Source organism: Clavelina lepadiformis, chromosome 7 (assembly GCF_947623445.1).
Source record: "Clavelina lepadiformis chromosome 7, kaClaLepa1.1, whole genome shotgun sequence".
Classification (NCBI taxonomy): domain Eukaryota; kingdom Metazoa; phylum Chordata; class Ascidiacea; order Aplousobranchia; family Clavelinidae; genus Clavelina; species Clavelina lepadiformis.
Window position 1 is genome coordinate 19,024,224 of NC_135246.1, and position 20,899 is coordinate 19,045,122.

A 20,899-nucleotide genomic window follows, 5' to 3' on the forward strand; every position below is an offset into this window, starting at 1 on the left:
ACTTTTCCGAATATCCATATGAAATTGCAAAAGTAATATCGGCGTTGTCGGCAGGATTCGAACCTACGCGGGCATAGCCTAACAGATTTCAAGTCTGTCGCCTTAACCACTCGGCCACGACAACTGTGCTTAATGTGAAATGCAAATAGATAAAATGGCACTTTTCTCGAATCACTAGATAGATTCCACCATGTCGGTGTTTCCGGAATCTTCTCCTGACTTTCAAATCTGACAAGATGAAAATGTAGCTAGCGTAGTCTAGATAAAAATCTAGCTAGTGTAGTCTAGATGAAAATGAAGCTAGCGTAGTCTAGATGAAAATCAAGCTAGCGTAGTCTAGATGAAAATCAAGCAAGCGTAGTCTAGATCAGGGCTTCTCAAACTATGGGTCGCGACCCCAAATGGGGTCGCGTAATGAAATTTTGGGGTCGTAATGAAATAGTTTAATTTAGTCTAGTGCCGGTAGGTTGTAGTCTTGCCATGATGTCAATCTGAAGTGGCCAAGTTTTTCAAAAAATCACATGGAAATGACTGCATTTTAGGGCCGTTATGTAAGCGGTCCTTGATGACTTTACAACCAGCCCGGCCTGTGCACATGGATTAACATGGATTTAATGTCATTAACGTGAATGTCCCCATAATGGGGTCGCATAGAAATATCTTTTCCAAAATGGGGTCGCAGAACAAAAAAGTTTGAGAAGCCCTGGTCTAGATGAAAATCAAGCTAGCGTAGTCTAGATGAAAATCAAGCTGATTTCGAGACCTAGCTACGCCTACGTCTCTGTAGTGTATTAACTATAAGCTAGTTTCAACTAAATTTTAAGTATTAAAGTAAACTTCTGTTATTTTCTTAAGGGGTCATGTCCCAATTCAAAGAGATAGGCTTTTCAATGCAAAGTACATTAAATCAAGAAGCTACCAACGCAAAACTACATCATAAACCTACCCTGAATTTTGGCTTGCAACAAGACCTAGGTTATGTCTGTCTACAGTCTTAATTTGGACAAAATCCTTGTACTCAGTTTTCTATAACAATTGCCTAAACTTTACAACAAGTTTTTAGCTTAACATTTTATGACAAATACTCCAAAAAAACAAAAATTCAAACCCACACAAAATTTACAACTTAGCCTAGACCTGGAACCAGCTGTCGTCAAAGCAACGACGAACTACTCCACATCGACGTCACATGCGCATTGGACCGGAAAATTTTTACTTTTTTTAATATGACGCATTGAGTGCGACACGGTCACAATCACTGTGTTGCCGGCACAAAATTGTCGTTTTATTGGGAAGTGACCCCTTAAACGTGAAGAAATTCATAAATTTTAGTTTTACTTATGACTATATCTATATATAGATATCTATATATATTATATAAGGTAAGTGATTAGGATTAGGATTAGGTGATTAGTAGGGCAAGTTTTTGCAACTTTTGCAACTTTTTTTACAGCTTCCGGCAGCTTCCTAAATACTCAGGATTTATGTGAGTCTAGCCAGCTGGTGGTCTAGACACCAATCAGCTGGTGGTCTAGACGGTCAAATGGTCATCAAACGGTTGTTGGCTCGTCGCTCTGCGGCTCGCTGGTTTGAACCTGCAGCTTGTCTGTCGACGTTCTCCGGTTTTTCCACTGTGCTATGAGTTCCCCCCACCCACCCTATGCTTTCTGCGCATCTTGACTTTATTGCTTTAGGACTTTGGGCGTTTTTGCAATATTATTGTGCACTTTAACGCAGTCGGACTTACAATCTCGCAAGAAAAGCAGGAGGTGGGTGGACAAGGTTTGGAACCTGCAAACTCTGGGAGGATATTCGGCAACTTACAACCAGAGCAGTATTAACCGGTGTTGATATCTTGTTATTATGCAATACCTAAATTATTCCAACATCAGTAGTTGTTACGGCTGTTAAACTTTAGTTACTGTACATTGCTTTCGTCAACCAGAATATGTTGCAAATTACCCGCTCTGCCTTCAGTCAGGCCAATGGCGCAGCATCCTGATGCACATTAGGTGGAGAGTAAAGTTTAGTGAATAACAATCCAAAGGTTCCCGGTTCAAACCCAGGACCTTGCAAGTCCGTTTCGGCGTATAAACTTGAATTCCAAATGTTTTCATTGGTTTTTTTAAAAAATACACCACAACTGTGCTTAATGTTCAATGCAAATAGATAAAATCGCACTTTTCGCAAATCACTTATGGAAGCGTGATTCCAATTCCGCGTTGTCGGCAGGATTCGAACCTAAGCGGGCAGAGCCCAGCAGATTTCTAGTCTGTCGCCTTAACCACTCGGCCACGACAACTGTGCTTAATGCATAGATGAAATAGTTAAAATACCACATTTCCGAATATCCATATGAAATTGCAAAAGTAATATCGGCGTTGTCGGCAGGATTCGAACCTACGCGGGCTGGGCCCAACAGATTTCGAGTCTGTCGCCTTAACCACTCGGCCACGACAACTGTGCTTAATGCATAGATGAAATAGTTAAAATGGCACATTTCCGAATATCCATATGAAATTGCAAAAGTAATATCGGCGTTGTCGGCAGGATTCGAACCTACGCGGGCAGGGCCCAACAGATTTCGAGTCTGTCGCCTTAACCACTCGGCCACGACAACTGTGCTTAATGCATAGATGAAATAGATAAAATCGCACTTTTCCGAATATCCATATGAAATTGCAAAAGTAATATCGGCGTTGTCGGCAGGATTCGAACCTACGCGGGCATAGCCTAACAGATTTCAAGTCTGTCGCCTTAACCACTCGGCCACGACAACTGTGCTTAATGTGAAATGCAAATAGATAAAATGGCACTTTTCTCGAATCACTAGATAGATTCCACCATGTCGGTGTTTCCGGAATCTTCTCCTGACTTTCAAATCTGACAAGATGAAAATGTAGCTAGCGTAGTCTAGATAAAAATCTAGCTAGTGTAGTCTAGATGAAAATGAAGCTAGCGTAGTCTAGATGAAAATCAAGCTAGCGTAGTCTAGATGAAAATCAAGCAAGCGTAGTCTAGATGAAAATCAAGCTAGCGTAGTCTAGATGAAAATCAAGCTGATTTCGAGACCTAGCTACGCCTACGTCTCTGTAGTGTATTAACTATAAGCTAGTTTCAACTAAATTTTAAGTATTAAAGTAAACTTCTGTTATTTTCTTAAGGGGTCATGTCCCAATTCAAAGAGATAGGCTTTTCAATGCAAAGTACATTAAATCAAGAAGCTACCAACGCAAAACTACATCATAAACCTACCCTGAATTTTGGCTTGCAACAAGACCTAGGTTATGTCTGTCTACAGTCTTAATTTGGACAAAATCCTTGTACTCAGTTTTCTATAACAATTGCCTAAACTTTACAACAAGTTTTTAGCTTAACATTTTATGACAAATACTCCAAAAAAACAAAAATTCAAACCCACACAAAATTTACAACTTAGCCTAGACCTGGAACCAGCTGTCGTCAAAGCAACGACGAACTACTCCACATCGACGTCACATGCGCATTGGACCGGAAAATTTTTACTTTTTTTAATATGACGCATTGAGTGCGACACGGTCACAATCACTGTGTTGCCGGCACAAAATTGTCGTTTTATTGGGAAGTGACCCCTTAAACGTGAAGAAATTCATAAATTTTAGTTTTACTTATGACTATATCTATATATAGATATCTATATATATTATATAAGGTAAGTGATTAGGATTAGGATTAGGTGATTAGTAGGGCAAGTTTTTGCAACTTTTGCAACTTTTTTTACAGCTTCCGGCAGCTTCCTAAATACTCAGGATTTATGTGAGTCTAGCCAGCTGGTGGTCTAGACACCAATCAGCTGGTGGTCTAGACGGTCAAATGGTCATCAAACGGTTGTTGGCTCGTCGCTCTGCGGCTCGCTGGTTTGAACCTGCAGCTTGTCTGTCGACGTTCTCCGGTTTTTCCACTGTGCTATGAGTTCCCCCCACCCACCCTATGCTTTCTGCGCATCTTGACTTTATTGCTTTAGGACTTTGGGCGTTTTTGCAATATTATTGTGCACTTTAACGCAGTCGGACTTACAATCTCGCAAGAAAAGCAGGAGGTGGGTGGACAAGGTTTGGAACCTGCAAACTCTGGGAGGATATTCGGCAACTTACAACCAGAGCAGTATTAACCGGTGTTGATATCTTGTTATTATGCAATACCTAAATTATTCCAACATCAGTAGTTGTTACGGCTGTTAAACTTTAGTTACTGTACATTGCTTTCGTCAACCAGAATATGTTGCAAATTACCCGCTCTGCCTTCAGTCAGGCCAATGGCGCAGCATCCTGATGCACATTAGGTGGAGAGTAAAGTTTAGTGAATAACAATCCAAAGGTTCCCGGTTCAAACCCAGGACCTTGCAAGTCCGTTTCGGCGTATAAACTTGAATTCCAAATGTTTTCATTGGTTTTTTTAAAAAATACACCACAACTGTGCTTAATGTTCAATGCAAATAGATAAAATCGCACTTTTCGCAAATCACTTATGGAAGCGTGATTCCAATTCCGCGTTGTCGGCAGGATTCGAACCTAAGCGGGCAGAGCCCAGCAGATTTCTAGTCTGTCGCCTTAACCACTCGGCCACGACAACTGTGCTTAATGCATAGATGAAATAGTTAAAATACCACATTTCCGAATATCCATATGAAATTGCAAAAGTAATATCGGCGTTGTCGGCAGGATTCGAACCTACGCGGGCTGGGCCCAACAGATTTCGAGTCTGTCGCCTTAACCACTCGGCCACGACAACTGTGCTTAATGCATAGATGAAATAGTTAAAATGGCACATTTCCGAATATCCATATGAAATTGCAAAAGTAATATCGGCGTTGTCGGCAGGATTCGAACCTACGCGGGCAGGGCCCAACAGATTTCGAGTCTGTCGCCTTAACCACTCGGCCACGACAACTGTGCTTAATGCATAGATGAAATAGATAAAATCGCACTTTTCCGAATATCCATATGAAATTGCAAAAGTAATATCGGCGTTGTCGGCAGGATTCGAACCTACGCGGGCATAGCCTAACAGATTTCAAGTCTGTCGCCTTAACCACTCGGCCACGACAACTGTGCTTAATGTGAAATGCAAATAGATAAAATGGCACTTTTCTCGAATCACTAGATAGATTCCACCATGTCGGTGTTTCCGGAATCTTCTCCTGACTTTCAAATCTGACAAGATGAAAATGTAGCTAGCGTAGTCTAGATAAAAATCTAGCTAGTGTAGTCTAGATGAAAATGAAGCTAGCGTAGTCTAGATGAAAATCAAGCTAGCGTAGTCTAGATGAAAATCAAGCAAGCGTAGTCTAGATGAAAATCAAGCTAGCGTAGTCTAGATGAAAATCAAGCTGATTTCGAGACCTAGCTACGCCTACGTCTCTGTAGTGTATTAACTATAAGCTAGTTTCAACTAAATTTTAAGTATTAAAGTAAACTTCTGTTATTTTCTTAAGGGGTCATGTCCCAATTCAAAGAGATAGGCTTTTCAATGCAAAGTACATTAAATCAAGAAGCTACCAACGCAAAACTACATCATAAACCTACCCTGAATTTTGGCTTGCAACAAGACCTAGGTTATGTCTGTCTACAGTCTTAATTTGGACAAAATCCTTGTACTCAGTTTTCTATAACAATTGCCTAAACTTTACAACAAGTTTTTAGCTTAACATTTTATGACAAATACTCCAAAAAAACAAAAATTCAAACCCACACAAAATTTACAACTTAGCCTAGACCTGGAACCAGCTGTCGTCAAAGCAACGACGAACTACTCCACATCGACGTCACATGCGCATTGGACCGGAAAATTTTTACTTTTTTTAATATGACGCATTGAGTGCGACACGGTCACAATCACTGTGTTGCCGGCACAAAATTGTCGTTTTATTGGGAAGTGACCCCTTAAACGTGAAGAAATTCATAAATTTTAGTTTTACTTATGACTATATCTATATATAGATATCTATATATATTATATAAGGTAAGTGATTAGGATTAGGATTAGGTGATTAGTAGGGCAAGTTTTTGCAACTTTTGCAACTTTTTTTACAGCTTCCGGCAGCTTCCTAAATACTCAGGATTTATGTGAGTCTAGCCAGCTGGTGGTCTAGACACCAATCAGCTGGTGGTCTAGACGGTCAAATGGTCATCAAACGGTTGTTGGCTCGTCGCTCTGCGGCTCGCTGGTTTGAACCTGCAGCTTGTCTGTCGACGTTCTCCGGTTTTTCCACTGTGCTATGAGTTCCCCCCACCCACCCTATGCTTTCTGCGCATCTTGACTTTATTGCTTTAGGACTTTGGGCGTTTTTGCAATATTATTGTGCACTTTAACGCAGTCGGACTTACAATCTCGCAAGAAAAGCAGGAGGTGGGTGGACAAGGTTTGGAACCTGCAAACTCTGGGAGGATATTCGGCAACTTACAACCAGAGCAGTATTAACCGGTGTTGATATCTTGTTATTATGCAATACCTAAATTATTCCAACATCAGTAGTTGTTACGGCTGTTAAACTTTAGTTACTGTACATTGCTTTCGTCAACCAGAATATGTTGCAAATTACCCGCTCTGCCTTCAGTCAGGCCAATGGCGCAGCATCCTGATGCACATTAGGTGGAGAGTAAAGTTTAGTGAATAACAATCCAAAGGTTCCCGGTTCAAACCCAGGACCTTGCAAGTCCGTTTCGGCGTATAAACTTGAATTCCAAATGTTTTCATTGGTTTTTTTAAAAAATACACCACAACTGTGCTTAATGTTCAATGCAAATAGATAAAATCGCACTTTTCGCAAATCACTTATGGAAGCGTGATTCCAATTCCGCGTTGTCGGCAGGATTCGAACCTAAGCGGGCAGAGCCCAGCAGATTTCTAGTCTGTCGCCTTAACCACTCGGCCACGACAACTGTGCTTAATGCATAGATGAAATAGTTAAAATACCACATTTCCGAATATCCATATGAAATTGCAAAAGTAATATCGGCGTTGTCGGCAGGATTCGAACCTACGCGGGCTGGGCCCAACAGATTTCGAGTCTGTCGCCTTAACCACTCGGCCACGACAACTGTGCTTAATGCATAGATGAAATAGTTAAAATGGCACATTTCCGAATATCCATATGAAATTGCAAAAGTAATATCGGCGTTGTCGGCAGGATTCGAACCTACGCGGGCAGGGCCCAACAGATTTCGAGTCTGTCGCCTTAACCACTCGGCCACGACAACTGTGCTTAATGCATAGATGAAATAGATAAAATCGCACTTTTCCGAATATCCATATGAAATTGCAAAAGTAATATCGGCGTTGTCGGCAGGATTCGAACCTACGCGGGCATAGCCTAACAGATTTCAAGTCTGTCGCCTTAACCACTCGGCCACGACAACTGTGCTTAATGTGAAATGCAAATAGATAAAATGGCACTTTTCTCGAATCACTAGATAGATTCCACCATGTCGGTGTTTCCGGAATCTTCTCCTGACTTTCAAATCTGACAAGATGAAAATGTAGCTAGCGTAGTCTAGATAAAAATCTAGCTAGTGTAGTCTAGATGAAAATGAAGCTAGCGTAGTCTAGATGAAAATCAAGCTAGCGTAGTCTAGATGAAAATCAAGCAAGCGTAGTCTAGATGAAAATCAAGCTAGCGTAGTCTAGATGAAAATCAAGCTGATTTCGAGACCTAGCTACGCCTACGTCTCTGTAGTGTATTAACTATAAGCTAGTTTCAACTAAATTTTAAGTATTAAAGTAAACTTCTGTTATTTTCTTAAGGGGTCATGTCCCAATTCAAAGAGATAGGCTTTTCAATGCAAAGTACATTAAATCAAGAAGCTACCAACGCAAAACTACATCATAAACCTACCCTGAATTTTGGCTTGCAACAAGACCTAGGTTATGTCTGTCTACAGTCTTAATTTGGACAAAATCCTTGTACTCAGTTTTCTATAACAATTGCCTAAACTTTACAACAAGTTTTTAGCTTAACATTTTATGACAAATACTCCAAAAAAACAAAAATTCAAACCCACACAAAATTTACAACTTAGCCTAGACCTGGAACCAGCTGTCGTCAAAGCAACGACGAACTACTCCACATCGACGTCACATGCGCATTGGACCGGAAAATTTTTACTTTTTTTAATATGACGCATTGAGTGCGACACGGTCACAATCACTGTGTTGCCGGCACAAAATTGTCGTTTTATTGGGAAGTGACCCCTTAAACGTGAAGAAATTCATAAATTTTAGTTTTACTTATGACTATATCTATATATAGATATCTATATATATTATATAAGGTAAGTGATTAGGATTAGGATTAGGTGATTAGTAGGGCAAGTTTTTGCAACTTTTGCAACTTTTTTTACAGCTTCCGGCAGCTTCCTAAATACTCAGGATTTATGTGAGTCTAGCCAGCTGGTGGTCTAGACACCAATCAGCTGGTGGTCTAGACGGTCAAATGGTCATCAAACGGTTGTTGGCTCGTCGCTCTGCGGCTCGCTGGTTTGAACCTGCAGCTTGTCTGTCGACGTTCTCCGGTTTTTCCACTGTGCTATGAGTTCCCCCCACCCACCCTATGCTTTCTGCGCATCTTGACTTTATTGCTTTAGGACTTTGGGCGTTTTTGCAATATTATTGTGCACTTTAACGCAGTCGGACTTACAATCTCGCAAGAAAAGCAGGAGGTGGGTGGACAAGGTTTGGAACCTGCAAACTCTGGGAGGATATTCGGCAACTTACAACCAGAGCAGTATTAACCGGTGTTGATATCTTGTTATTATGCAATACCTAAATTATTCCAACATCAGTAGTTGTTACGGCTGTTAAACTTTAGTTACTGTACATTGCTTTCGTCAACCAGAATATGTTGCAAATTACCCGCTCTGCCTTCAGTCAGGCCAATGGCGCAGCATCCTGATGCACATTAGGTGGAGAGTAAAGTTTAGTGAATAACAATCCAAAGGTTCCCGGTTCAAACCCAGGACCTTGCAAGTCCGTTTCGGCGTATAAACTTGAATTCCAAATGTTTTCATTGGTTTTTTTAAAAAATACACCACAACTGTGCTTAATGTTCAATGCAAATAGATAAAATCGCACTTTTCGCAAATCACTTATGGAAGCGTGATTCCAATTCCGCGTTGTCGGCAGGATTCGAACCTAAGCGGGCAGAGCCCAGCAGATTTCTAGTCTGTCGCCTTAACCACTCGGCCACGACAACTGTGCTTAATGCATAGATGAAATAGTTAAAATACCACATTTCCGAATATCCATATGAAATTGCAAAAGTAATATCGGCGTTGTCGGCAGGATTCGAACCTACGCGGGCTGGGCCCAACAGATTTCGAGTCTGTCGCCTTAACCACTCGGCCACGACAACTGTGCTTAATGCATAGATGAAATAGTTAAAATGGCACATTTCCGAATATCCATATGAAATTGCAAAAGTAATATCGGCGTTGTCGGCAGGATTCGAACCTACGCGGGCAGGGCCCAACAGATTTCGAGTCTGTCGCCTTAACCACTCGGCCACGACAACTGTGCTTAATGCATAGATGAAATAGATAAAATCGCACTTTTCCGAATATCCATATGAAATTGCAAAAGTAATATCGGCGTTGTCGGCAGGATTCGAACCTACGCGGGCATAGCCTAACAGATTTCAAGTCTGTCGCCTTAACCACTCGGCCACGACAACTGTGCTTAATGTGAAATGCAAATAGATAAAATGGCACTTTTCTCGAATCACTAGATAGATTCCACCATGTCGGTGTTTCCGGAATCTTCTCCTGACTTTCAAATCTGACAAGATGAAAATGTAGCTAGCGTAGTCTAGATAAAAATCTAGCTAGTGTAGTCTAGATGAAAATGAAGCTAGCGTAGTCTAGATGAAAATCAAGCTAGCGTAGTCTAGATGAAAATCAAGCAAGCGTAGTCTAGATGAAAATCAAGCTAGCGTAGTCTAGATGAAAATCAAGCTGATTTCGAGACCTAGCTACGCCTACGTCTCTGTAGTGTATTAACTATAAGCTAGTTTCAACTAAATTTTAAGTATTAAAGTAAACTTCTGTTATTTTCTTAAGGGGTCATGTCCCAATTCAAAGAGATAGGCTTTTCAATGCAAAGTACATTAAATCAAGAAGCTACCAACGCAAAACTACATCATAAACCTACCCTGAATTTTGGCTTGCAACAAGACCTAGGTTATGTCTGTCTACAGTCTTAATTTGGACAAAATCCTTGTACTCAGTTTTCTATAACAATTGCCTAAACTTTACAACAAGTTTTTAGCTTAACATTTTATGACAAATACTCCAAAAAAACAAAAATTCAAACCCACACAAAATTTACAACTTAGCCTAGACCTGGAACCAGCTGTCGTCAAAGCAACGACGAACTACTCCACATCGACGTCACATGCGCATTGGACCGGAAAATTTTTACTTTTTTTAATATGACGCATTGAGTGCGACACGGTCACAATCACTGTGTTGCCGGCACAAAATTGTCGTTTTATTGGGAAGTGACCCCTTAAACGTGAAGAAATTCATAAATTTTAGTTTTACTTATGACTATATCTATATATAGATATCTATATATATTATATAAGGTAAGTGATTAGGATTAGGATTAGGTGATTAGTAGGGCAAGTTTTTGCAACTTTTGCAACTTTTTTTACAGCTTCCGGCAGCTTCCTAAATACTCAGGATTTATGTGAGTCTAGCCAGCTGGTGGTCTAGACACCAATCAGCTGGTGGTCTAGACGGTCAAATGGTCATCAAACGGTTGTTGGCTCGTCGCTCTGCGGCTCGCTGGTTTGAACCTGCAGCTTGTCTGTCGACGTTCTCCGGTTTTTCCACTGTGCTATGAGTTCCCCCCACCCACCCTATGCTTTCTGCGCATCTTGACTTTATTGCTTTAGGACTTTGGGCGTTTTTGCAATATTATTGTGCACTTTAACGCAGTCGGACTTACAATCTCGCAAGAAAAGCAGGAGGTGGGTGGACAAGGTTTGGAACCTGCAAACTCTGGGAGGATATTCGGCAACTTACAACCAGAGCAGTATTAACCGGTGTTGATATCTTGTTATTATGCAATACCTAAATTATTCCAACATCAGTAGTTGTTACGGCTGTTAAACTTTAGTTACTGTACATTGCTTTCGTCAACCAGAATATGTTGCAAATTACCCGCTCTGCCTTCAGTCAGGCCAATGGCGCAGCATCCTGATGCACATTAGGTGGAGAGTAAAGTTTAGTGAATAACAATCCAAAGGTTCCCGGTTCAAACCCAGGACCTTGCAAGTCCGTTTCGGCGTATAAACTTGAATTCCAAATGTTTTCATTGGTTTTTTTAAAAAATACACCACAACTGTGCTTAATGTTCAATGCAAATAGATAAAATCGCACTTTTCGCAAATCACTTATGGAAGCGTGATTCCAATTCCGCGTTGTCGGCAGGATTCGAACCTAAGCGGGCAGAGCCCAGCAGATTTCTAGTCTGTCGCCTTAACCACTCGGCCACGACAACTGTGCTTAATGCATAGATGAAATAGTTAAAATACCACATTTCCGAATATCCATATGAAATTGCAAAAGTAATATCGGCGTTGTCGGCAGGATTCGAACCTACGCGGGCTGGGCCCAACAGATTTCGAGTCTGTCGCCTTAACCACTCGGCCACGACAACTGTGCTTAATGCATAGATGAAATAGTTAAAATGGCACATTTCCGAATATCCATATGAAATTGCAAAAGTAATATCGGCGTTGTCGGCAGGATTCGAACCTACGCGGGCAGGGCCCAACAGATTTCGAGTCTGTCGCCTTAACCACTCGGCCACGACAACTGTGCTTAATGCATAGATGAAATAGATAAAATCGCACTTTTCCGAATATCCATATGAAATTGCAAAAGTAATATCGGCGTTGTCGGCAGGATTCGAACCTACGCGGGCATAGCCTAACAGATTTCAAGTCTGTCGCCTTAACCACTCGGCCACGACAACTGTGCTTAATGTGAAATGCAAATAGATAAAATGGCACTTTTCTCGAATCACTAGATAGATTCCACCATGTCGGTGTTTCCGGAATCTTCTCCTGACTTTCAAATCTGACAAGATGAAAATGTAGCTAGCGTAGTCTAGATAAAAATCTAGCTAGTGTAGTCTAGATGAAAATGAAGCTAGCGTAGTCTAGATGAAAATCAAGCTAGCGTAGTCTAGATGAAAATCAAGCAAGCGTAGTCTAGATGAAAATCAAGCTAGCGTAGTCTAGATGAAAATCAAGCTGATTTCGAGACCTAGCTACGCCTACGTCTCTGTAGTGTATTAACTATAAGCTAGTTTCAACTAAATTTTAAGTATTAAAGTAAACTTCTGTTATTTTCTTAAGGGGTCATGTCCCAATTCAAAGAGATAGGCTTTTCAATGCAAAGTACATTAAATCAAGAAGCTACCAACGCAAAACTACATCATAAACCTACCCTGAATTTTGGCTTGCAACAAGACCTAGGTTATGTCTGTCTACAGTCTTAATTTGGACAAAATCCTTGTACTCAGTTTTCTATAACAATTGCCTAAACTTTACAACAAGTTTTTAGCTTAACATTTTATGACAAATACTCCAAAAAAACAAAAATTCAAACCCACACAAAATTTACAACTTAGCCTAGACCTGGAACCAGCTGTCGTCAAAGCAACGACGAACTACTCCACATCGACGTCACATGCGCATTGGACCGGAAAATTTTTACTTTTTTTAATATGACGCATTGAGTGCGACACGGTCACAATCACTGTGTTGCCGGCACAAAATTGTCGTTTTATTGGGAAGTGACCCCTTAAACGTGAAGAAATTCATAAATTTTAGTTTTACTTATGACTATATCTATATATAGATATCTATATATATTATATAAGGTAAGTGATTAGGATTAGGATTAGGTGATTAGTAGGGCAAGTTTTTGCAACTTTTGCAACTTTTTTTACAGCTTCCGGCAGCTTCCTAAATACTCAGGATTTATGTGAGTCTAGCCAGCTGGTGGTCTAGACACCAATCAGCTGGTGGTCTAGACGGTCAAATGGTCATCAAACGGTTGTTGGCTCGTCGCTCTGCGGCTCGCTGGTTTGAACCTGCAGCTTGTCTGTCGACGTTCTCCGGTTTTTCCACTGTGCTATGAGTTCCCCCCACCCACCCTATGCTTTCTGCGCATCTTGACTTTATTGCTTTAGGACTTTGGGCGTTTTTGCAATATTATTGTGCACTTTAACGCAGTCGGACTTACAATCTCGCAAGAAAAGCAGGAGGTGGGTGGACAAGGTTTGGAACCTGCAAACTCTGGGAGGATATTCGGCAACTTACAACCAGAGCAGTATTAACCGGTGTTGATATCTTGTTATTATGCAATACCTAAATTATTCCAACATCAGTAGTTGTTACGGCTGTTAAACTTTAGTTACTGTACATTGCTTTCGTCAACCAGAATATGTTGCAAATTACCCGCTCTGCCTTCAGTCAGGCCAATGGCGCAGCATCCTGATGCACATTAGGTGGAGAGTAAAGTTTAGTGAATAACAATCCAAAGGTTCCCGGTTCAAACCCAGGACCTTGCAAGTCCGTTTCGGCGTATAAACTTGAATTCCAAATGTTTTCATTGGTTTTTTTAAAAAATACACCACAACTGTGCTTAATGTTCAATGCAAATAGATAAAATCGCACTTTTCGCAAATCACTTATGGAAGCGTGATTCCAATTCCGCGTTGTCGGCAGGATTCGAACCTAAGCGGGCAGAGCCCAGCAGATTTCTAGTCTGTCGCCTTAACCACTCGGCCACGACAACTGTGCTTAATGCATAGATGAAATAGTTAAAATACCACATTTCCGAATATCCATATGAAATTGCAAAAGTAATATCGGCGTTGTCGGCAGGATTCGAACCTACGCGGGCTGGGCCCAACAGATTTCGAGTCTGTCGCCTTAACCACTCGGCCACGACAACTGTGCTTAATGCATAGATGAAATAGTTAAAATGGCACATTTCCGAATATCCATATGAAATTGCAAAAGTAATATCGGCGTTGTCGGCAGGATTCGAACCTACGCGGGCAGGGCCCAACAGATTTCGAGTCTGTCGCCTTAACCACTCGGCCACGACAACTGTGCTTAATGCATAGATGAAATAGATAAAATCGCACTTTTCCGAATATCCATATGAAATTGCAAAAGTAATATCGGCGTTGTCGGCAGGATTCGAACCTACGCGGGCATAGCCTAACAGATTTCAAGTCTGTCGCCTTAACCACTCGGCCACGACAACTGTGCTTAATGTGAAATGCAAATAGATAAAATGGCACTTTTCTCGAATCACTAGATAGATTCCACCATGTCGGTGTTTCCGGAATCTTCTCCTGACTTTCAAATCTGACAAGATGAAAATGTAGCTAGCGTAGTCTAGATAAAAATCTAGCTAGTGTAGTCTAGATGAAAATGAAGCTAGCGTAGTCTAGATGAAAATCAAGCTAGCGTAGTCTAGATGAAAATCAAGCAAGCGTAGTCTAGATGAAAATCAAGCTAGCGTAGTCTAGATGAAAATCAAGCTGATTTCGAGACCTAGCTACGCCTACGTCTCTGTAGTGTATTAACTATAAGCTAGTTTCAACTAAATTTTAAGTATTAAAGTAAACTTCTGTTATTTTCTTAAGGGGTCATGTCCCAATTCAAAGAGATAGGCTTTTCAATGCAAAGTACATTAAATCAAGAAGCTACCAACGCAAAACTACATCATAAACCTACCCTGAATTTTGGCTTGCAACAAGACCTAGGTTATGTCTGTCTACAGTCTTAATTTGGACAAAATCCTTGTACTCAGTTTTCTATAACAATTGCCTAAACTTTACAACAAGTTTTTAGCTTAACATTTTATGACAAATACTCCAAAAAAACAAAAATTCAAACCCACACAAAATTTACAACTTAGCCTAGACCTGGAACCAGCTGTCGTCAAAGCAACGACGAACTACTCCACATCGACGTCACATGCGCATTGGACCGGAAAATTTTTACTTTTTTTAATATGACGCATTGAGTGCGACACGGTCACAATCACTGTGTTGCCGGCACAAAATTGTCGTTTTATTGGGAAGTGACCCCTTAAACGTGAAGAAATTCATAAATTTTAGTTTTACTTATGACTATATCTATATATAGATATCTATATATATTATATAAGGTAAGTGATTAGGATTAGGATTAGGTGATTAGTAGGGCAAGTTTTTGCAACTTTTGCAACTTTTTTTACAGCTTCCGGCAGCTTCCTAAATACTCAGGATTTATGTGAGTCTAGCCAGCTGGTGGTCTAGACACCAATCAGCTGGTGGTCTAGACGGTCAAATGGTCATCAAACGGTTGTTGGCTCGTCGCTCTGCGGCTCGCTGGTTTGAACCTGCAGCTTGTCTGTCGACGTTCTCCGGTTTTTCCACTGTGCTATGAGTTCCCCCCACCCACCCTATGCTTTCTGCGCATCTTGACTTTATTGCTTTAGGACTTTGGGCGTTTTTGCAATATTATTGTGCACTTTAACGCAGTCGGACTTACAATCTCGCAAGAAAAGCAGGAGGTGGGTGGACAAGGTTTGGAACCTGCAAACTCTGGGAGGATATTCGGCAACTTACAACCAGAGCAGTATTAACCGGTGTTGATATCTTGTTATTATGCAATACCTAAATTATTCCAACATCAGTAGTTGTTACGGCTGTTAAACTTTAGTTACTGTACATTGCTTTCGTCAACCAGAATATGTTGCAAATTACCCGCTCTGCCTTCAGTCAGGCCAATGGCGCAGCATCCTGATGCACATTAGGTGGAGAGTAAAGTTTAGTGAATAACAATCCAAAGGTTCCCGGTTCAAACCCAGGACCTTGCAAGTCCGTTTCGGCGTATAAACTTGAATTCCAAATGTTTTCATTGGTTTTTTTAAAAAATACACCACAACTGTGCTTAATGTTCAATGCAAATAGATAAAATCGCACTTTTCGCAAATCACTTATGGAAGCGTGATTCCAATTCCGCGTTGTCGGCAGGATTCGAACCTAAGCGGGCAGAGCCCAGCAGATTTCTAGTCTGTCGCCTTAACCACTCGGCCACGACAACTGTGCTTAATGCATAGATGAAATAGTTAAAATACCACATTTCCGAATATCCATATGAAATTGCAAAAGTAATATCGGCGTTGTCGGCAGGATTCGAACCTACGCGGGCTGGGCCCAACAGATTTCGAGTCTGTCGCCTTAACCACTCGGCCACGACAACTGTGCTTAATGCATAGATGAAATAGTTAAAATGGCACATTTCCGAATATCCATATGAAATTGCAAAAGTAATATCGGCGTTGTCGGCAGGATTCGAACCTACGCGGGCAGGGCCCAACAGATTTCGAGTCTGTCGCCTTAACCACTCGGCCACGACAACTGTGCTTAATGCATAGATGAAATAGATAAAATCGCACTTTTCCGAATATCCATATGAAATTGCAAAAGTAATATCGGCGTTGTCGGCAGGATTCGAACCTACGCGGGCATAGCCTAACAGATTTCAAGTCTGTCGCCTTAACCACTCGGCCACGACAACTGTGCTTAATGTGAAATGCAAATAGATAAAATGGCACTTTTCTCGAATCACTAGATAGATTCCACCATGTCGGTGTTTCCGGAATCTTCTCCTGACTTTCAAATCTGACAAGATGAAAATGTAGCTAGCGTAGTCTAGATAAAAATCTAGCTAGTGTAGTCTAGATGAAAATGAAGCTAGCGTAGTCTAGATGAAAATCAAGCTAGCGTAGTCTAGATGAAAATCAAGCAAGCGTAGTCTAGATGAAAATCAAGCTAGCGTAGTCTAGATGAAAATCAAGCTGATTTCGAGACCTAGCTACGCCTACGTCTCTGTAGTGTATTAACTATAAGCTAGTTTCAACTAAATTTTAAGTATTAAAGTAAACTTCTGTTATTTTCTTAAGGGGTCATGTCCCAATTCAAAGAGATAGGCTTTTCAATGCAAAGTACATTAAATCAAGAAGCTACCAACGCAAAACTACATCATAAACCTACCCTGAATTTTGGCTTGCAACAAGACCTAGGTTATGTCTGTCTACAGTCTTAATTTGGACAAAATCCTTGTACTCAGTTTTCTATAACAATTGCCTAAACTTTACAACAAGTTTTTAGCTTAACATTTTATGACAAATACTCCAAAAAAACAAAAATTCAAACCCACACAAAATTTACAACTTAGCCTAGACCTGGAACCAGCTGTCGTCAAAGCAACGACGAACTACTCCACATCGACGTCACATGCGCATTGGACCGGAAAATTTTTACTTTTTTTAATATGACGCATTGAGTGCGACACGGTCACAATCACTGTGTTGCCGGCACAAAATTGTCGTTTTATTGGGAAGTGACCCCTGAAGTCATTCATTGCGTCAACTTTTTCTACGCTATACTAAGCAAAGGATGAATGCTACGTAACTTAGTATAGAAGTAAATTGCTGGTAGTTACTACGAATAGACAAATGTGTTGAAAAGCAGATCTTAACGCTGACCTTTCAATTGCAAATGCATGATTATTTTGCAACTCGAGCAATTTATACGGTACAAGACGGGAAATGATGAAAAAAGAGATGCGTGAACCGAAGTATAAGTTGCAAACTGATTAACGTCGCCCAGTGGATAGATAACACAGCAGGAAACCTTCTATTGTTCTCAGTGTCATTATCAAGCTGTGAGTCTGCATATTTCTTTATTTACAGAGTCGTATGATGGCAACTACATAACCAAACTACAACAATAACCAAACTACAACGTTGCTTTTAACTGTCGTTTTTTGTCGTGATTGTTTTGCACTTTTTCCAGAACGTCTTGAATGAACTCTTTATTATAGTTCATTTCATAGATCTGAAAATGTTTGTCGCTCAGATCCTTTAACATCTTCCTTATCTGTTAGGCTGAAAATTGAGTATAGCTGTGATTTACCCCTTCATAAGAGTTCCCATACAATCGTTTTCGAAGTAGTCCTCAAATGAAAGGTCTTAAGTTGCTGGAAATCGAAATGTTATCCAATGTTTGCATGATTTACCATTTCAAGCAACTGTAATAAGTGCACCAACATCCATCTCTTCAGTAACTTAAAACACGTCGCATGTTCTTCATGGAAGTCGATATTAAGGCATGACATGTTCGGTCATATGCTGGTAAGTTATTTTGCTCATAATTAATTCATTCACGTATGAATAGAAAATAACTGTTAAAACATGAAAATGTGGGCAAATTAGGTCTATATACTTGATATAATATATAATACAAATTTCTAAGTTAACAGAACAAGGACAAGTAAATCTACAAACACGAATAATGGTTTGATTTACCATGAATAAACAAGTAATGTCCCTTTTAATCCAAGGTAGTCCTTACTCCTTACAAGTGAGAAACTTCTTTCTAACGATTTCAATTTGCAAAATAAGTTAAACACAAAAGTCTTAGAAACAATTATGGGCAGCAGCAACATCTAATGTAAATGGTTCAACTTTCATGAGCAAGTAGAACTTGTACTGTATATTGGTCTGGAGGTGTACCGACACTTAATCACGTGACACTTAATCACGCGACGCTTAATCACCGACACATAATCACTAGGACATTTAATCACGCGACACATAATCACTAGGACATTTAATCACGCGACACATAATCACTAGGACATTTAATCACGCGACTTGGATACTTAATCACGCGACATTTAATCACGCGACACATAATCACTTGGATGCGACTGCCAAAGGCTTCCTTGGTCTTTCTTTTAGAACTCCCCGACAATTGTTTTGACTCCGTTGTTTCTTTAAATCAACACCAGCTTCATAAAGTCTAATTGTTACATTGTCCGAAAGTATAACCTATGTAATATCTAACATTATTCTACTGTATTGTCACCGAAGCTCTTGACCAAAGTACCATCAAAACGTTACACCGTAAAATACAATGCTACTTGAAACTGTGTCAGAGCGTCGATTTTGGAACTCTGGAACAATGCCACTGAATGAATTATTACAATTTACTATCACGACCGGTTTACAATTTACTATCACGGCTTTGGCAAGACAGGCTATCAGTCAAATGAAGGTGAATATGGGTGAACTGTCAGCCAGTACAAGCAACGTCATCGGGTCTGTAAGCAGAGACTTGGAACCAGGTGTACTCATGGCGCTGCCAAAAAAGCAATCTTTGAAGCGGACCTTGCAGAGAAAACGTCGCGATATGCTGACTGCACACTGTACGGCCGCTCTACAGTCTCCGATGGATACTAATTTCACAATACCAGAAACATTCCAGCGCATGATTTTGCACGACTCTGGACCTGGAAACAATCGTCTGATTCTTCTTGGCAGCAGGGATCTGCTAGACGGTTTGGCCAGAGCGAAATTGTGGCTAGCTGATGGAACGTTCAAGGTTGTACCGTCTTTGTTCTTTCAACTATACACAGTACATTTTGAACTTGTTCCCGGTCTTATTCCTGCAGCAGTTTACTGCCTCGTTCAAAATAAAACGCGAGCAACGTACGATCGCATCCTTGATGCAATTAAAACAATGATCCCCACTGCTGTACAAGGCACTGAAACTGCGCGTGCAAAACACAGCTGACCGTTATCTGTCAAGCGAGATTTTAGTCTATCTTCGTGCAGTTGCTTACATTTCCCATGCATAACATTGCTGTAAATTGTAAATGTAAAAAAATATTGTAAATGTGTAATTAAATGTCGCGTGATTAAATGTCCTAGTGATTATGTGTCGCGTGATTAAATGTCCTAGTGATTATGTGTCGCGTGATAAAATGTCGCGTGATTAAATGTCCTAGTGATTATGTGTCGGTGATTAAGCGTCGCGTGATTAATTGTCGCGTGATTAAGTGTCACCAAACCGGTCTGGAAGGTTGTTTTTGTTTGCAAGTACTGTAGAAGAAGGCGAAAAAATTAACTTTAATGACAAGTTTGTTGTCTTTCTACCTCTTTTTGACTGCGTTTTTATCACTTATTTTCCTCGATATATATTTACTGGCAACATCGATGTTATTGATAGAGAACAACGTACATAGATTTAATCTGCAATGTAAACTTTTAATAGAGAACGTCGTACTTACTGTTTTCACGACCGAGTCTTGACATATCCTCTTTGCTTTGAACAGGCCCACGTTGGGCAAAGTTGCCAAATTCTTTACATCGAAACGCTTTTTGCCATGAGCAAGGCGACCAAACTCTGCCCATTCCAAGTCAAATCACAGAAAACCCGGAGGCAACATGCTCGGTTGACTTTTCCGTTGATGGAACCACGTGGTCATGGACCATATTTTTTAAGACAGTGCCTTACATTATCACTGCAAACTTTTAAATTGATTGAAAAAAGATAAAATTAAATGTGGCAGGAATATCATGTTAGTAAAACAACTGTTTTTAATTAGTGGAATACAAACAACATCCAAATGACGTGTAGGCCATGATGGACAATGGGCAGGGTTGGGGTTGTGATGTACGGTGCATATTATACCACACAGATGGAAAATAATATATACTTCCTGGTTTGGGAAATCTACTTTGCGAAGCGTTGCGTTACGTGTCGCCTATGCATAACTTCCTGTGTATCGTTATAAATCGTGACGTGAGTTATTCTTTCATTCATAGCTATTCATTGCGTTACAGTCTACTAAGTTAACCCTAGAAAGTGGTCGACTTTATTATGTAGCTGTCCCAATGTTTTATCTAAATGTGTGCGTTTAAAGAAGCTTCAATATAATCAGAATATACAGTTGTCATTGTTGTGTAACCTTTGTAGTGAAGTGGGTAAACCTTAC

General features: G+C 40.4%; 22 non-coding genes across 22 annotated transcripts; all 22 read right to left on the reverse strand.

The window, feature by feature from the left end:
* Nucleotides 1-42: 42 nt before the first annotated feature.
* Nucleotides 43-124, reverse strand: Trnas-uga (transfer RNA serine (anticodon UGA)). Its single transcript has one exon. It is a non-coding gene; the product is annotated as a tRNA-Ser (tRNA).
* Nucleotides 125-2,379: 2,255 nt separating this feature from the next.
* Trnas-cga (transfer RNA serine (anticodon CGA)) lies at nucleotides 2,380-2,461 on the reverse strand. The gene has a single exon. It is a non-coding gene; the product is annotated as a tRNA-Ser (tRNA).
* Nucleotides 2,462-2,538: 77 nt separating this feature from the next.
* Trnas-cga (transfer RNA serine (anticodon CGA)) lies at nucleotides 2,539-2,620 on the reverse strand. Its single transcript has one exon. It is a non-coding gene; the product is annotated as a tRNA-Ser (tRNA).
* A 77-nt stretch (nucleotides 2,621-2,697) lies between these two features.
* Trnas-uga (transfer RNA serine (anticodon UGA)) lies at nucleotides 2,698-2,779 on the reverse strand. The gene has a single exon. It is a non-coding gene; the product is annotated as a tRNA-Ser (tRNA).
* Nucleotides 2,780-4,688: 1,909 nt separating this feature from the next.
* Nucleotides 4,689-4,770, reverse strand: Trnas-cga (transfer RNA serine (anticodon CGA)). Its single transcript has one exon. It is a non-coding gene; the product is annotated as a tRNA-Ser (tRNA).
* A 77-nt stretch (nucleotides 4,771-4,847) lies between these two features.
* Nucleotides 4,848-4,929, reverse strand: Trnas-cga (transfer RNA serine (anticodon CGA)). The gene has a single exon. It is a non-coding gene; the product is annotated as a tRNA-Ser (tRNA).
* Nucleotides 4,930-5,006: 77 nt separating this feature from the next.
* Nucleotides 5,007-5,088, reverse strand: Trnas-uga (transfer RNA serine (anticodon UGA)). Its single transcript has one exon. It is a non-coding gene; the product is annotated as a tRNA-Ser (tRNA).
* A 1,909-nt stretch (nucleotides 5,089-6,997) lies between these two features.
* Nucleotides 6,998-7,079, reverse strand: Trnas-cga (transfer RNA serine (anticodon CGA)). Its single transcript has one exon. It is a non-coding gene; the product is annotated as a tRNA-Ser (tRNA).
* A 77-nt stretch (nucleotides 7,080-7,156) lies between these two features.
* On the reverse strand, nucleotides 7,157-7,238 carry Trnas-cga (transfer RNA serine (anticodon CGA)). The gene has a single exon. It is a non-coding gene; the product is annotated as a tRNA-Ser (tRNA).
* Nucleotides 7,239-7,315: 77 nt separating this feature from the next.
* Trnas-uga (transfer RNA serine (anticodon UGA)) lies at nucleotides 7,316-7,397 on the reverse strand. The gene has a single exon. It is a non-coding gene; the product is annotated as a tRNA-Ser (tRNA).
* A 1,909-nt stretch (nucleotides 7,398-9,306) lies between these two features.
* Nucleotides 9,307-9,388, reverse strand: Trnas-cga (transfer RNA serine (anticodon CGA)). The gene has a single exon. It is a non-coding gene; the product is annotated as a tRNA-Ser (tRNA).
* A 77-nt stretch (nucleotides 9,389-9,465) lies between these two features.
* On the reverse strand, nucleotides 9,466-9,547 carry Trnas-cga (transfer RNA serine (anticodon CGA)). Its single transcript has one exon. It is a non-coding gene; the product is annotated as a tRNA-Ser (tRNA).
* Nucleotides 9,548-9,624: 77 nt separating this feature from the next.
* On the reverse strand, nucleotides 9,625-9,706 carry Trnas-uga (transfer RNA serine (anticodon UGA)). Its single transcript has one exon. It is a non-coding gene; the product is annotated as a tRNA-Ser (tRNA).
* Nucleotides 9,707-11,615: 1,909 nt separating this feature from the next.
* Trnas-cga (transfer RNA serine (anticodon CGA)) lies at nucleotides 11,616-11,697 on the reverse strand. Its single transcript has one exon. It is a non-coding gene; the product is annotated as a tRNA-Ser (tRNA).
* Nucleotides 11,698-11,774: 77 nt separating this feature from the next.
* Trnas-cga (transfer RNA serine (anticodon CGA)) lies at nucleotides 11,775-11,856 on the reverse strand. The gene has a single exon. It is a non-coding gene; the product is annotated as a tRNA-Ser (tRNA).
* Nucleotides 11,857-11,933: 77 nt separating this feature from the next.
* Nucleotides 11,934-12,015, reverse strand: Trnas-uga (transfer RNA serine (anticodon UGA)). The gene has a single exon. It is a non-coding gene; the product is annotated as a tRNA-Ser (tRNA).
* A 1,909-nt stretch (nucleotides 12,016-13,924) lies between these two features.
* Nucleotides 13,925-14,006, reverse strand: Trnas-cga (transfer RNA serine (anticodon CGA)). Its single transcript has one exon. It is a non-coding gene; the product is annotated as a tRNA-Ser (tRNA).
* Nucleotides 14,007-14,083: 77 nt separating this feature from the next.
* On the reverse strand, nucleotides 14,084-14,165 carry Trnas-cga (transfer RNA serine (anticodon CGA)). The gene has a single exon. It is a non-coding gene; the product is annotated as a tRNA-Ser (tRNA).
* Nucleotides 14,166-14,242: 77 nt separating this feature from the next.
* On the reverse strand, nucleotides 14,243-14,324 carry Trnas-uga (transfer RNA serine (anticodon UGA)). The gene has a single exon. It is a non-coding gene; the product is annotated as a tRNA-Ser (tRNA).
* A 1,909-nt stretch (nucleotides 14,325-16,233) lies between these two features.
* On the reverse strand, nucleotides 16,234-16,315 carry Trnas-cga (transfer RNA serine (anticodon CGA)). Its single transcript has one exon. It is a non-coding gene; the product is annotated as a tRNA-Ser (tRNA).
* A 77-nt stretch (nucleotides 16,316-16,392) lies between these two features.
* On the reverse strand, nucleotides 16,393-16,474 carry Trnas-cga (transfer RNA serine (anticodon CGA)). The gene has a single exon. It is a non-coding gene; the product is annotated as a tRNA-Ser (tRNA).
* Nucleotides 16,475-16,551: 77 nt separating this feature from the next.
* Nucleotides 16,552-16,633, reverse strand: Trnas-uga (transfer RNA serine (anticodon UGA)). The gene has a single exon. It is a non-coding gene; the product is annotated as a tRNA-Ser (tRNA).
* Between the last annotated feature and the right edge of the window lie 4,266 nt (nucleotides 16,634-20,899).